This window comes from Amblyomma maculatum, chromosome 6 (genome assembly GCF_055883805.1).
Source record: "Amblyomma maculatum isolate TAMU_Amacu chromosome 6, ASM5588380v1, whole genome shotgun sequence".
Classification (NCBI taxonomy): domain Eukaryota; kingdom Metazoa; phylum Arthropoda; class Arachnida; order Ixodida; family Ixodidae; genus Amblyomma; species Amblyomma maculatum.
Genome location: NC_139349.1, coordinates 112,673,199 through 112,687,917, shown reverse-complemented (window position 1 = coordinate 112,687,917; position 14,719 = coordinate 112,673,199). Strand labels below are relative to the sequence as shown.

Below are 14,719 nucleotides of genomic sequence, written 5' to 3'. Positions count from 1 at the left end.
GGTGGTATGGCTGGTTCTGGCGTCATCGATTTAGCTTCAGCGTGGACTCAGAGTGGACATTGATCAGCTAGCATCGGCGTCGTCGCTTAGCTGCGCTATCTCAAACGACCGGGCGAACATTATGACACCCATACGCGCTTCGGTGCACTTTATTATAAGTTACTTTTGCTTTTCCTATTCCTGAAACTAGGCGCATAAATCAATGGCACTTGACGCTTCTCTTTTCGACCAACTCCCTGTCTTTTCGCATGGACATTTTGGTTTTCTTATCTGTCTCAGAGTTGGGAGAGCTAGCAGGTGGAGAGCCATGACCAAACCGCCAGTCCGCTGGTTGCCTAAAAAGCGTGAGTGACAGAATGGCGTTTAAATGGCAGAGAAGGAAAGAAGAAGGGAGGGCGGATAGGATGAAAAAGGGGAGGGGAATGCGTGTGCGGAGAATGCATGCTATGATTCTGGGCAACCCTGCGTTGGCCCCAAGATGTGTCCCCCGAGGCGACTTTCCGGAGCGGAGCGGCAGAGGCGTTTCTTGGGCTTGCCAGGGCGGGAGAAGGAAGGTCCCAACGCAACATCTTTACTGCCGCACTGACAATTTAAACGGCCCGGCAACCGAGCGTGGCGCGTCCATAAGGCAGATAAGGCGCCTCCGCCTGACGAATGGTGTCACATCAAGAACGCTCGGGGGCCTCCTCTTTCGCCTAAAACGCCACTGCGGCGGTCAGGACTTAGTTCATCTTTTGGGTGATTTGCTCAATTCTGGAGACTTTTTGTTTTGTTGTTGATGCAATTTAAAGGGTCGATCATTCCCTTTGCTTTCATCTTTTTCTTCAAATTTCAGTGTTTTTTACTTGTTTTCTATGTGGGGTATTTCTGCAGAGTCACTGAGGCATTAATATCTCCTCTTCGTAGTGGGGAGTGATGGGGGCAGAGAAGGGGGTACGATGTGAGAAGGGCAAGTTGCGCTGCGTGTCAAGGAGGGCCGCGGCGAAATGCTTATAGACCGTTATAAGCGGCTTAAGTGGAAGTCCCCTTCCGGGGAATCGGGTCGATCACACGCATATAAGCTCCAAGTCGCGTCGATTAGAAGAGCGAGAGGGTGCAGCTCGGAATTTAGAAGCGGTTTTCTCGTGTCCTGTAGCAGTTTGGTGCTAGTCCAGAGGCATATTGTAGTACTGGTGTTACTTTATGTTTAAGCAGTGTTAATTACTAAGCGAAGAACAGCTCTTCGAGGAGAATAGGCACAAGGTTACAAGCGAGTTGGTTGGGGGGGGGGGGGGGGGGCGGAGGGGTCGAAAGAAGCAGAACTATACAGTTGTAAAATACCTGACGAAAGAAATGTGCTGTACACGGTAACATATTATTTTCATTTGCTAGACTGAACATCGTACTAGAGATGCAATTTTGTAACACGTTAAACATTTTTCTTTTTTAGGTGGGGTGCCAGGGCGCCTGCGGCTAACATCTGGCCATCCGGTAAGTTACGGCGGTTCTGGAATTTTGAGAGTAAAACTATTTGCATGCATGCCACTGTTTCTAGCCTACCATACTCTGGTAGGTCTACTGGAATTTAACAGCGGCAGGATAACTGCTGATAAATTTGAAGTCATTTCAGGTGGGAATTACGTCCTCATTCGCTCATGAGGAACAATAATGCAACGACATACGGTTGAGCAACATCTAGGCATTGAGATTGCTAGGTATTAGTTCCTTGCATTTGGCGAAACCCTTTCAACTTAGTACTCGTGTCTTATCAAGATTTTGGATGAAAAAAAAAACATAACTAAAAAAATATTAGTTATGGTTTAACTCTGGTTAATCCTAATTGAATTGCGATAGCAATGGCGGAAGCTTCTTTTGCCTGCTACATTATTCCCCTATCACGCCCTATCAGTGTAACGTGCTACATTTCTGGGGACACTTAAACTCCTCCGTTAAGAGTATGACGCGAGAGCGCAAGCTACCAGCCCACATATAAATGAGAGGGGTTCAGTGCTGCTGAACGGAATGTGGAGCGAAAGCATTAGCTGCCGGTGACCGAGCGTTCGTCTTCTTCTTCTTCTTCTTTGCTACACGACAGCTCGAAACCTGGCGCAGTATTGCTATCGCAATAAAAGTAACTCGTGGTTGGTTGGTTGGTTCATAGGAAGGGAAAGGCGCAGTATCTGTCACGCTTGCTCTGTGGACACCTGAACCGCGCCGTAAGGGAAGGGATGAGGGTGGGAGCGAAAGGGGATAGAGAGAAAGAGGAGCCGTAGTGGATGGCTACGGAGTAATTTCGACCACCTGGTTCTTGACGAATTTTTGGGAAAAGGAAGGCGCCATATACTTCGGGTGGACACCATGGAATCGTGGACACCCACACGTTATTTGTAAAGGTTACTTGAAGGCCAACCGTGGCGACCGGCCGTGAGCTAAGCGACGCCTTGAAACCAGGCGCAGTATTTCTATCGCAAAAAAAAAAAAGAAAGGTTATACCATACTTGCGGAACCACTACTGAAACCAAGAGCACTTTCCTGTAAAGGTGGTTTTGTTGCATAAGTGGCGCATATGCAGTGAAGCACGCTTTTCGTTATCGTGTTGCCAAGTAGCGCGCTCGTGTGCCATTCGCGGCATCCTGTTTCGGCTTCGTGTGAACCGGAAGCGGACGGCATGTACTGCGAGCCTTTACGCTACCAACGCTTGCACTTTCTTGCCCTACCCCCCCCCCCCCTTCCCCCCCCTCCCGCACTTAACCACGCGTTGTGTGATTTACGACGAAATGAGCGCATAAGCGCCGCCATTGATCAGTCGCTTGTGTTCGGCAGCGCGCAGTTCACTCTGTGCAGCCTCTCTCTCTCTCTCTCTCGCTGTAAACAGAATGTTTCCCTCAATTCGACCGTCAATGCGCCATTCTAGCACTACCAGTTCGCGCTATAGGCGTCTTCTTACTCTCTCTACATCACTAGGGCACCAACGCTCCCCTCTGTGTCTCGTCCGCGTGCTCCGTGCGGTAGTGCGCCGGTCTTCGTCTTCGAAACCCGGCGGGAAAGTGCCAAGGGCTTCGAAAATGGTCGACCGCGCCCCGGGCGCGTTTACGGCGAGTGGGTAAGCGGCTCTGCTCGCCCGCAGTCTCCGCTCGCAGCAGCCCTCTTTGAAGCCGACGCGAAAGGAGAGGGTGGAAGGAAGGGGGAGGTCTCGGCACATTCGCAGCTGGGCCGCTTCCCACGCCATATCCCGCGCGCTTACACTGCCTTTCTTTAGCCGGCACTGGCGAGACTCCGCTTGCCTGCCACCGCTGTCGTCGTGGTCGTCCGTCTCGGTCTTTACAGCGCGAGATCGAATGCGTAAACAAAGGTATCTCTTCTTCTTTCTCGTACGACCTATCTCCCGTCGGCGGTATACCCGAGTAACGCCCCTGCCGAACAAGAGTGGTCCTTGGAAACATTTGTTTCTGAACGACGGCTGCTTCTCTCCCGCAGAGTCGTGGGTGTATCGGCGTATCTAAACATACAGCTTCTGCCATTTGTGCTGCCTGCGTCTTTCCCTCGGGGTTTTTGTTTGTTTGTTTGTTTTACCGTGTCTTTCATTCCTTTAATTAGTCCATCCTGTCTTTCTACCTTTACTTTTCTTGTAGAAGCTTAATTATAGCTTCGGCGAAGCTGGCTGAAAAAAGGAGGAGGGAAGAAAAAGGTGGAAGTGCCTTCAGGTAGCTTATTCCCTCGCGTCTTCGCTAATTAGCAGTAAAATGAACCCTGGTGGATTAGTTCCGGGTGCTGTAAAACGCCGCGCCGATAATGCAGAGTATTCCTAGAGCCAGAAAACTTATCCGGCGCCAACTTGAGGGTGTAAACAGACTTCCGCGTGACTATTTAAACTCGGGCAGAAAAGCTTCCGACTGTTTTTGCAATCCGGAGCCCGAAATGGCTGAACGGTATCCAGGAAACAACCACACATTGCCTCTGTAATGATGGGCTAAGGATAGCATCGCTTTTACGGTTCTAGACTACCGACACATAATTCTTTCTTTTTTATTTTGTCTGCCTTCTCATCCCCTTTGCTTTCTTTACGTAAAGCACGGTACGTCCGGATTACTTTCTCTTATCTTTCATCCCTCAAAAAATATATACTGCTCAGCTTCAGAATATATTCCATCCTACAACATATTAACCGTCATATGGCGATACAGACCTGCTTTATTCAGTGTATTGCTTTATTTATTTATTGCGAGCTGCATTCATAGTGTCTGCTCCTGAAACTATTACTTTTTTATTTTATTCGTCTGTCGGCACATCATAAACGCCGTGAAGTCCGCGGCTAATTATTTATTCCATTCCAGATTAGCAGCTGAGTTGTATTTACTTTTACTCACACCAATTAGGCGGTGCTAACTATTCGATGTCAGCCTAGCATCAACGTTCTTCTCAGCTACCGATTTATATTTAAAAGCGGCGGACATAAAATCAATAGCGCGTAAGCTTATTTCCTCTTTCATCTTTCAAACTTTCTGCCATGCAGATGCCTGCATCCATGAACGCATATAACATGAACGCATGGTGCATTCTGATTCTAGTATGTGCGTACATGCGCGCTCTCGTTAATAAATTTTTCGTGCTTTTCATGCAGTTCCTCTATGAATAATAATTATTCACTAACGATGCTCTCAAGCGCGCTAATCGCACGCGCACAGTCAGTAACAAATGCATGTGTAGTGTTAGAATTTAGCTGCCATGGAAGCACCAGAAATTAAAGTCTGAAATTGTGTCCCTGCTTTCATATCGCGCGATTTATCTTTTATCTGAGCTATTTATTACTGAATGATCGCAACCAGGCCAGATAATTAAGCTCTTTCAATAAAGATGCCCTGCTCGAAAGCTGATTGATGCATGTGGGTATTTTTAGGTGCTAGAGAAGCTTTTTGAATGCGAGCCATGGTAGTAGACATTGCTAAAGCAGCAAAAGTCTTTCACAAGCTTTGCATTGCAATATATTCGAATGAACACTGATCCTCGCCGCCCTTCGGACACAGCGTCAGAGCATTGCGTCTCTCCTCAGCTGAATGCCTTCGTGAACACTAACTGGAGATCGCGGAAGTGTATTTTCTGTGGTATTTGCTTTACTGGAGTCCCAGCGCTTGTGATGTTCCACGCACTTTCGTTTACCATCCAGATATATGTGCCCCCCCCCCCCCCCACACACACATACACACACACTTGAAGACTTGTGGGACATGCATTTTCGGATAAGTTGCTCGTTTATTGCTTCCTTAAATCCTTGGGTATTGAATTTAGAAGTAACTGACTTCGAGCAAGGTTACACCCATGCGCCTGTTACTGTTACTATTCCTACTGCAATCAACACCGTAGCTCTCATTTTTGTCATCATTAATCCCCCTGTTAACGTCGCTCCAACTAAACGACTACGTATCACCGTTTCCCTTGCACGTCGGCACATACTAGAAAAGCCATCGATGGGTTTGCGGGGCAGAGGGAGAGAAACGCTGTTGCTAGCACATCGTTCGCCTTCGTGCACCTCAGAGTGGGCAGCACACGACGACGTGAAAACACTTTACCTTAACTCGCAGTCATTTAAAAAGGGAAAGAGCTAAAAAAAGAGTGGGAGGGACGTGTTCGTCTACGAGGACCTCGGTTCGCGCTCGGCCTCTCCGGCAGCAGAAAGACAACCGGAGTCGAACAAGAGGAGCGACAGCGGGTCGGTGGAGCGGAAACACTCGAAGCCCTCGGGGTTTTCCTGGAGCGCTGGGAGACGGGCAGGTAATTACGCGGAGGGGGCCTTCAACTCGGAGCGCAAATTAAATTGCCGCTAAAGACGCGTCCAAGGGGGACCACGAAGGCTGAAGTGAATGGAACGGGGAGAAAAAGGGGACACGACTGTGAAAGGACGCACACACACTCCGTGCACCGGTGCTGTGCAGAGTGCGTGGCTTTTGGCCAAGCTCTCTCGATTCCCGCGCACTATAGAAACGGGGTCTTTTGACCACCGCTCGAACCCTTCCTTGCCCTTACGAATTCGTTCGCTTCGTCTCTTTCGTCTTGTAGGGGTTCGCGAAAACAGCGGGTACGTTTCCTGCTGTGGTTTGCTGACGCTTTGGCGGGGAAAAAATATCTACGCTTTTTTGTTCTCAATGAATGGATAGACGGATAGAATGGATCATCGCCTGTCGACTGACGATGGCTGTTACTGAAGAGATTTTATGATCTTTCTGCCTGAAAACACAAATCGTAATCAAGGTGTCTTGATCTCTGGTTATTTTTGGAGGTTGACAGACTGAGGCACGGCCGCCTGTGAATTAAACACTGCATTAATAAACTCACCTTACACCTTTTATTTTTCGGCTATCTGCATTCAAGTATAGACCCCTTAAAGTACCAGGTTTTAAATGTGAACCTTACGCGCTCTTTCGCCACTCATGTGACCGAACACGAACCACGATCACAAGCGAGTACGACGTCATTTCAGCGAATGCGATTGATGGCTCCTGTCAAGTAATATCGTTATGTCATAGCGCTGTAATGCCGTTTCGATTTACGCTAAACTCACCGAAGACGCGACCAACTTTGAAAAAAATCTCCCTGTATTACATACATTTGCGGATTTTATCAGCCCCTGCTGCGGATGAGCTGTGACGTAAATATTGTCTATGTCGAAGACCAAAAAAAAAAAAAAAAAGAAAAAGCACCTGCGATGTGGTTTGAATGTTGGTGTGTCTATCTCTGAGGCTATTTCGTTGAGAACTCGCGGCTGAACTTCTTCATGCCGTGGTCGCAATTTCAATTGGGAACATCTGACGCTTTTCATTTGTTAAGTGCAATAATACTTCTCGCCGTCAAGTTCAGCAATTCGATTTTTATTACTTTTGTAAACTTAACGCACGACCTGTGCGATGTGTAATTTAGCGATAATTTGTTTAACAATAATCTGCTTATCACGCATTGCTCTTTGAATAGCTCATTCTAAAAAGGACCTAATGCTCATGCAGACTGAACGTAGGATGGGACGATCACAGAGCTGCTTTTATCGTTCGGAAATACGCAAGCTGGCTTTACGGTAATCCCCATATTTTGTACGTCGACATGGAAAGCATTACGCTTACATCCCCTTACACAGCGCCTGCATGCATTTTTCTTCGCTGTGCCATTTCATTGCTTAATCTGGGCAAAGAAAAAGATCCAGTAAGCGTAAAGAAGCAGTTCCGCTGTCTGATTTCGCTCACAGTAGCGCGTAAGGCGCGTATGTATCGCAATGTTTTCTTATGTGCAAATACTCCGTCGCAACTCTGTCTCCTTTCACGCACCTACGAAGGGAGTGTCGCCCCACCAAGCACTGTCACAGCTATAGAACCCTATTTCGGGCAATTCTCTTTCGCTGTGCTCGCTTCTATAGCAGCGCAGTTCTATAATTCAAGTTGCGAAATCCAGTGCACCGCTTACGCTCGGTCGCTTTGCTGTACCGTGTCTCCCGTTTACTTTATCTTTCTCTCTCTCTGTCTCCTTGCTTTTTTTTTTCTTTTTTTTTCATGATCTTTCTCAGCTCTCTCGCCCAGGTCGGGACAGCGCTCAGCAGCAGCGCACTTTGCGCACAACCGAGGCGCGGCCGGTCAGGCGGGCGCAACGGGACCTCGTCTGCCTGCCGTGTGTTTGCCTTAAAATGCGAGCGGCGGCGGGCGGCGCGGAATTCCCCAGCGCTCATGGCGGCACGCTTGGGCTCACTCGAGCGCTTCCGAATCCGATTTGTCTGCGGAAAAACGGGCTTCGCGACGCGAGCGGGTACCGCTACTCAGCCGCCACTGGCGCTTCGAGGTGGTGGGCTGCTACTGCCGCCGGCCACGGTGCCACAGCTCTGCGCTAGCGCTGCTTCTCTCAATTACCTCCCCGTCGTCGACCGCCGCAGCATATCGCCAGTATGCGTGCGTGCGTGTGCGTGTGCGTGCGTGTGCGTGTGCGTGTGCGTGTGTGTGTGTGTGTGTGTGTGTGTGTGTGTGTGTGTGTGTGTGTGTGTGTGTGTGTGTGTGTGTGTGTGTGTGTGTGTGTGTGTGTGTGTGTGTGTGTGTGTGTGTGTGTGCGTGCGTGCGTGCGTGCGTGCGTGCGTGCGTGCGTGCGTGCGTGCGTGCGTGCGTGCGTGCGTGCGTGCGTGCGTGCGTGCGCGTGTGTGTGTGTGTGTGTGTGTGTGTGTGTGTGTGTGTGTGTGTGTGTGTGTGTGTGTGTGTGTGTGTGTGTGTGTGTGTGTGTGTGTGTGTGTGTGTGTGTGTGTGTGTGTGTGTGTGTGTGTGTGTGTGTGTGTGTGTGTGTGTGTGTGTGTGTGTGTGTGTGTGTGTGTGTGTGTGTGTGTGTGTGTGTGTGTGTGTGTGTGTGTGTGTGTGTGTGTGTGTGTGTGTGTGTGTGTGTGTGTGTGTGTGTGTGTGTGTGTGTGTGTGTGTGTGTGTGTGTGTGTGTGTGTGTGTGTGTGTGTGTGTGTGTGTGTGTGTGTGTGTGTGTGTGTGTGTGTGTGTGTGTGTGTGTGTGTGTGTGTGTGTGTGTGTGTGTGTGTGTGTGTGTGTGTGTGTGTGTGTGTGTGTGTGTGTGTGTGTGTGTGTGTGTGTGTGTGTGTGTGTGTGTGTGTGTGTGTGTGTGTGTGTGTGTGTGTGTGTGTGTGTGTGTGTGTGTGTGTGTGTGTGTGTGTGTGTGTGTGTGTGTGTGTGTGTGTGTGTGTGTGTGTGTGTGTGTGTGTGTGTGTGTGTGTCACAGAAAACGATCCAGGGTAGAACAAGAGAAAGAGGATGGCTACACGGTATATGGAAGGGAGCACTGAGGAAGCGTTGAGGGGGAGCCTCAGATCGCAAGCCGAGCCAACGTTTCGACAAGGGGACTTGTCTTCAACTGGGCAGCATGATAGTGACTGCCTGTGCAGCGCGATCATTATCGCGAGTGATGATCATGCTCCCTGAGGTACCCCCTCAAACACTTGTTCAGTGCTCTTTCACAGAAAAAGAGAAAGAAATGTGTTCGGATAATTGTGCATGTCGGCAATTTTATTTTTCTTGTGTGTGTCAATAAAATAATGCTATTATTATTGCTAGTAGTAGGAGTAGTGGCACTTTTGGTGGCAATAGTATAACTTTCTCAGTCTGTCGTGTGTGCATGCGTCTGAATACGTGTCTGCGCGCTGTCTTCCCGGCAACACGTGGAGACGTGCACTTCCGCCGACGTGCTTCCGCAAGTATTGTTGAAGGTGGTTCTCTGGTGACGCATGCGAACACGCGATGCGGACCTCCATACTAGGTTTCCTTCTTCCTTTACCACCGTACCCTTCTTGGCTTGTTACTCTCAGTTTGAGTCGATTGCTGTATATTTCTCTGGAAGTACAGGTCTACGCCAACTACGGAAACTACGCCAAAAATGCACCGTTGTGGTAAAGAAATATGAAATCAACTGGTCTGGCTTGGTTCTGCTTGATGCTACAGGGCACTGATCTCTTTTTTTTTTTCTATTTTCCCCACCATTTTCGCGACCGTTATAATTTTTGTGCATCAAGTAAACGCTGAAGCATTTAAGAAAGCGTTTAAATCATTTTGCATCCAGTACAAAAGGGTCGTAACCTATCTGATCTTTTTCGTTTGTGCGCGCATCGACTCCGCTTTTAATGAGTGATACAGATATCTAAACATTCACTTCTTTCGCTCTCTTTCTATCTCTGTGTATCGCCATCTTCACGTAATGCGCCGTTAAAAATGATTCATCTATTCAATGCAGCAGGTGGAGACGTCTGTCCCGTTTTCATCGATATCTGCAAGACGTAGAAAATAAACAACAAGGAAGCGAAGGAAACGCAGCGGCTGCTGAAGGCTCCCGCAGTTTTAAATGTTTCCAGGAATAGAACCCACTGAAGCGGCGCCCGTCATATTCATTGGAGGGAGAAGCAGAACCTACAGTAAAGAAGACACATGCCACGTGGCAGGGGCACAGATACCACGCTGCAGGATACGTGCGCGTGCCACACAACGCAATGCGCGAGAACAGTTGCGCACACGGCGTTCAGAACATAACGTATCGTAAAGTACCATAATGCCCCCCCCCCCCCCCCCCCCCCCATATCACGCGCGTCTTCACTACGCAGCGTCATTGCTGAATAATCTAAAGCCGTGCGCAGTTTAAAAGATAGTGCACAGTATACAGTAGAGGTATAACTAATTTTGTCCTAATAATTAATAAAATACGTTTTCTGGCGAGCGAGTGTGCTTAATTTTGTTTTTTCGGGCATAGGAAAGGACGCGTCATTGCGCCCGACAGGCATTTCGTGAGCATTTCATGATATAGTTCTGTTATATGTGGCAGCCTCCCCCTCCCCGAAAAAAGAATGTAAAGCGGCACTGCTTATTAGTTATTATGAACGATCATTCGCGATGAATAAATATCTTCGCATAATAACAAATAAAGGGAAAGAAAAAAATACAGAATAAAGAGAGGAAAAATTGAATGGAAAGACAAGAAAAACTATCCTTTACAGGCGCGTGTTCAAACCGCATCCAATTCGGATCGAAGCTTCTTTGAAGGTTATCTTCGTTGAAGAAAAGAGGCAAAAACACCCTGTGATACCGATGTACGTATACTGAGTCAGAAACGAGCAGGAAACAGTCTTCTTCGTGCAGGCGAGAATAGAGGATAAGTGAGGCAAGGGAGGAAAAGATTCAGTGCCGCAAAGCAGGTTACCGCGGAGAGGAAGAGACGACCTGAGTGTCCATCGAGCGCGGTTGGTTGGTGTTAGATGGAGATGGGAAGACAAGGTTAAGAGAATAAGGTGGTCAGCGAGAGAAAGGGAGGGATGGAGGTCCATGAGAAGGAAGTGTCCGGGATGGCTGCAACGGAGTAGTAACAACAAAACACAGTGGCGGCAGCGGCGGTGGTTCCGGCGATTTCCGCTCCTGGGGGGACAGTTCTCGGGACAGCAGAAAAGAAAGAGAAGACGCGTAACGGCAGCTCAATTCTTCCTCGCCGCTGCTCTGGCTGCCGAATTTCCACCGACCTGATCGGACGGCCAGGAGCGAAACTGCTTAATCGACATGTCCTTCGAAGAGGATCACCCAGCCGAAAAAGAAACAAAAAGGAAGGCGAGAAACAGAACAATATATATAGATATAGATATATTGAAGACAGAGTGAATAGACCGCTAGAGATAGAAGAGAAGGGAAAAAAGGTAGACCGTTTATTAGCCTGTTCTATACTTGTTTCACGCTGACCAACCTCCCCTATTGTGCAACTCAACTCATTCGTTCTCACTTTCTTGTACTTTCTCTGCGGGATCGAAGTTGCTTTTCGACCACGCGTTTAGTCGGCCGTTCTCGTCTAGAAACGGCGTGCATTCCAACGTGTGGGATTGCCTCGTTGCGAGATACTGCTGAAGCGCTAGTGCGAAACCTAACGGATGATCGGCCCGAGAGACCGAAAACGAGGCACCTCGCTATACCCAGACACACTCCAAGCAGTCGCCACGCACTTGCTGCCGCCACCTTTCCATTGCTCGCTGCACATTGCGAGGCTCGCTTTTCGCCGCGCTGTTGGGTCTGCTGGACTATACAGATCGAAACGCCAGGGGTTTGGCTTTCGCGTTCGTTGACTCTTTGTAGCAAGAGGCGCAGTGTGATGTAACTTGGCAAGTTAGGACGTCGTCTTTTCTGGTTAACCCGCCTTAGTCTTGGCACACCGCTCCCACTCCTGATGCGTTACGTTAGGGCCGAGTTGCTTCACTTGAGGAAAAAAACGAGCTGTGTGTGTGTGTGTGTGTGTGTGTGTGTGTGTGTGTGTGTGTGTGTGTGTGTGTGTGTGTGTGTGTGTGTGTGTGTGTGTGTGTGTGTGTGTGTGTGTGTGTGTGTGTGTGTGTGTGTGTGTGTGTGTGTGTGTGTGTGTGTGTGTGTGTGTGTGTGTGTGTGTGTGTGTGTGTGTGTGTGTGTGTGTGTGTGTGTGTGTGTGTGTGTGTGTGTGTGTGTGTGTGTGTGTGTGTGTGTGCGCGTGCGTGCGTGCGCGCCTGTGTGTGTGTGTTTTCTGTTTTCTGTCTCTAGTTTTTTTCTTACTGCGTCTTGCATTCGGTCCGGCGTGGCTTCGGAAATAAATGCGATACCGCGAGCGCAGTGTATACCCACGATCTCGCGTGATCAATACGTTCTTGGTTTAGCGTTTGTCCAGGTGTGCACGAACTGCAATCGCAGCAGCAGGAAAGGTATCAACATTTTATACGCTCGGTACAAGCGGATACGCGCGCAAAAAAAAAAACAAAAAAAAAAAATCAAAGGGAGGATTTTCACTGACAGTTGGCGATCTGTTTCTCGTTGCAATCGCAACTCTTTCCATTATCGCCGCGAATGACAAGAGCCGAAAGTTCGGGAAGGAAAACAACAACAAAAGAGCACGTGTTACATGAAAACATAATGATTTATCTGTGCCAAGTGGGCAAGGGTAGAAGACTGATAGCGCAGGCTAAATTCATGATGATACGCGACTCTTGTTGACGTGCGTACAAAACCAATAGGATGGGCGTTGGCGCTGTACTTGCCAACCTATATACTTTATTAATTTCATTGGACGTCAGCGCGAGCTTTTCCCGTGGTAGAATCACAGAGCTTCGAGTATCCATTTCTGTACTTAATATTCACCAGGTGGGTGGTCACTTTTTCGTAGATTGTAGCTGTGCTTCGGCCTATTTGTGGCGCAGAGCGCGCGCTCTGCGTAAAGGGGTGCGCGCGCAATAAGAAGTAATGAGTTAGAGCACGTTGGTGCTCTTGTGGACCTGCCATTTTATTGTACATTAATAACAAAACACCATCCTCGCTTCAGAAAACGTATTCAATACATACACAATGGCATACAATCGCTACTGACGGCTGCATAGTAAACTAAACGCCAAGCTGCCGCAGAACATGCGCATTAATTATTTCTCCTGACATTTCGACCCAGTGTATATATGCACGCTGACTGTCCTTTTCTATATTATCGTTCATTTTTATTGTGCAGTCTAGTAGCAGATATCACAAGTCCATGGCCACGGTTGAGTTACGCGTCCATTACTAACTTCGGTGGTCCGCGCAACGATCGTTTGAACCATTAACCTGGGGTTATACATATTCATTGCAGACTCATCCGGGAGAAAGGTTGGTTACGACGTGCTTGTCATATGCTGGCTCTTTCACATACTACGTCTAACCTATTGTTGGGCAGAGCAAATGAATTTGCTGATTCGCGATGTAAGGCAAGAAAAAGAACTGATCATCATAATCATAATTGCTGTACATGATAAGCTGGTGCACAGAAGCGTTCCGAAATGACTTCGCGCCCATTATACCTTACTAAAGTACATTTCGGTACTAGTAATGTTATCTCAGCCATTTTGCATATAACCGCACTGAAAATGTGGAAGGAACCAGATTGCACTGAAGACTGCTATGTAATATCCAAATAACGAGAGTCCTCAACTCAGTCAGTTCAGCGCAAAATGAAACGTAATCGACGAATCACTTTAGACTTTAGAAGCGAAGTTGCCGTCTATGGTCAGCTACCTAGAACGTAACGTGGCTAGTCAAGTCGTCTCTACGACTAACCTACTTTCTTTACAATTGAGCAAGTTGTGTCGCTCGACAAGCCGGAGAAGTTTACAACGTAACGCTTCCTCCACACGCCCGCTGAAGCCCCGGTTAAGCTAAGAAGCTTGGCCATTTCCCGTCGATGCAGCTCGTTTGCCCCCAGAAGCCATTTTCAGTCAACGTTGGCCTCATTTACGCACTGACTTGGCTTGGCTTCGAGCTCCAGTACTTTTCGCTGCTACGCGACAATTGATACAAACAGGGGAGCAGCCGCTCTACTTCAAATTTGCTCTGCAAATGCCTCGTCCATCTAGCCCCGCAGCTCCATGCTAACCTTTTCCGTTCCGAAGTTATACAACGCTTGTCAATTGTTTTCCTTTTTTCCGTTTGTTGTTAGCTTCTTGCACTTCCTGACACGCCTAGTCGCTTAAACCCGTTTATTTTGGGGAGAAGGCTTCTGGAAGTGCGGGCTTGTAGGCATCACTGGTTCCCTTTTCCCCTTATTCCTTTCCCTCCTTGCTCGGTGTCTTTCTTTTTTCTCTCATCCCCTTATTCCTGGAAACGACTTTCGTGCTCGGCAAGGCCGAAGCCTGCCAGCGTGCTGCAAAGCCTCCACGAGCACTGCACTCTCCGTTCGTGTGTGTGTGCGTGTGTATGAGCGTGTATGTGTGTGTCTGTGTATGTACGTGTGCGCGTGAGGGTTCTGGGAGAGAAGTGACTGGAAAGTGAGGAGACATAGTGAGAGAGGAGGGGAGAGACAGAGAACGCTTACGTCGGTCTTCTCCCTTTACACTGCAGAGCAGAGCCAGACGGCGCAGCCGCTTGGATAAAGAAGAACGAGCCGGAAAAACTCGGGGGCTGGATAAATAAAGATTGAAGCCGGAAACACGATTGCCGAAATGAAATGAGGTGTTTCGTTTCTTGTGTGCTTTGCTGCTTTTCTCTAGCCTCGAATCCTCGATTGTACTTGATAGTGTTCGTTTCTGTAGACGTATTTTGGATCATTCCGCCTTTTGAAACGATAACCAGGGAATGTTGGCGCAGGCGGGCATAGGAGAAAGAAAAGAAGAAAGAAAAGGGCAGAATGAAGAAGGAAATCTTGGGAGTGCAAGGAACGCTCCTATAGGCGAACGGGTAGAGAGCTTAGGGAGAAAACCCGAATGCGAGCCTATGCAGCT

General features: G+C 48.4%; 1 protein-coding gene across 2 annotated transcripts in view; it reads left to right on the top strand.

The window, feature by feature from the left end:
* Positions 1 to 14,719, top strand: part of LOC146186613 (irregular chiasm C-roughest protein-like) — a 354,131-nt gene that overhangs the window by 174,791 nt on the left and 164,621 nt on the right. For both annotated transcript variants that reach the window (XM_084607354.1, XM_084607353.1), the window contains one exon: positions 1,430 to 1,470. The gene's annotated coding sequence lies outside the window, so the exon portion shown is untranslated. The remainder of the gene's footprint in view (positions 1 to 1,429; positions 1,471 to 14,719) is intronic.